A 1,637-nucleotide genomic window follows, 5' to 3' on the forward strand; every position below is an offset into this window, starting at 1 on the left:
TGGGTCCTGAGATCCTCAAAAGGTTCTACAGCTGCAACATCGAGAGCAACCTGCCTGACTGGTTGCATCACTGCCTGGTACGGCAATTGTTCGGCCTCCGACCGCAAGGCACTACAGAGGGTAGTGCGTACGGCCCGGCCCAGTACATCACTGGGGCTAAGCTGCCTGCCATCCAGGAGGGGTCAGAGGAAGGCCCTAAAAATTGTCAAAGACCCCAGCCACCGCAGTCATAGACTGTTCTCTCTACTACCGCATGGCAAGCGGTACCAGAGTGCCAAGTCTCGGACAAAAAGGCTTCTCAACAGTTTTTACCTCCATGCCATAAGACTACTGAACAGGTAATCAAATGGCTACCCGGACTATTTGCACTGTGTGCCCCCCCCCCAACCCCTCTTTTACGCTGCTGCTACTCTGTTTATCATATATGCATAGTCACTTTAACTATACATTCATGTAAATACTACCTCAATTGGCCCAACCAACCAGTGCTCCCGCACATTGGCTAACCCCTCTTTCATGCTACTGTTACTCTCTGTTCATTAGATATACATAGTCACTTTAACCATATCTACATGTACATGCTACCTCAATCAGCCCGACTAACCGATGTCTATGTAGCCCATCTACTTTAATAGCCTCGCTACTGTTATTTTTCACTGTTTTTTTTACCTGCCTATTGTTCACCCAATACCTTTCTTGCACTATTGGTTAGAGCCTGTAAGTAAGCAGTTCACTAAGGTACACTACACCTGTTGTATTCGGCGCACGTGACAAATAAACTTTGATTTGACAAGGACTTTGTTGCAGGTGGAGATGATTATAAGATCTACAAATATGACTACAGCACTGGGGAACTCTGTAAAACCAACCCCAAAGACCTACAAGGTTTTCTAAGATTGCCTCATTCTATTTTCCCATGTTTTTTTTGTGTATACATATTTATATATATGCCCATATTGGTGTCTATCTGAAATTATCATATTAATCAATGATGCGTGAAACCTCAATGGAATCTTCCATCTTTCTTTTGTGTAGTCATACAAGTGCCACTTTGGGCCAGTCCATCGTTCAAATCAGTATTTTTGAACTGTTCAGTTTTTTAGAGAAAAAAAAGTTCAAATTTCTAGAATAACATCCATTTGATATGGACCACAGGGACAGGTTAGTTGTCTGCCAGTGCTCACCAGGCAGCATGCCCTTCCACTGTGGTCTGCCACAGGCGGAGTGTTCCATCCTCTGAGCTGCTGGCATAGAGCTCCTCTATCAGTGTTCACCCTATGGTCCGTGCTGGGACGTCCTTACCCTATGGAAGTTGACATTTTAAATGGGTAATGTTTAAGGACGTCCCAAGGATCCCAGATAGCACTGATCCTAAGGTTGCTTTTATTCCATTTTGATGATGTGGCCATGCAGTCTGATCTAGTTTTTCAATTCCTCCATTAGGAAGTATTTGGGCTCTAAGCATCAGATTTGTTTTAATCAATACTATTACAGACGTTTAAGTGTTGTTGCACCTGTATTTCATTGTTAAATAATTAACATGCTGTCTCTTTATGGAACCATTCACGGTGCATTGTAACTGAAAACGTTCAACGGTCTCCTGCGTCACTCTGAAATCAGAATGAATTACATTGAGA

The sequence above is a fragment of the Oncorhynchus keta genome, chromosome 22 (assembly GCF_023373465.1).
Source record: "Oncorhynchus keta strain PuntledgeMale-10-30-2019 chromosome 22, Oket_V2, whole genome shotgun sequence".
Lineage (NCBI taxonomy): Eukaryota > Metazoa > Chordata > Actinopteri > Salmoniformes > Salmonidae > Oncorhynchus > Oncorhynchus keta.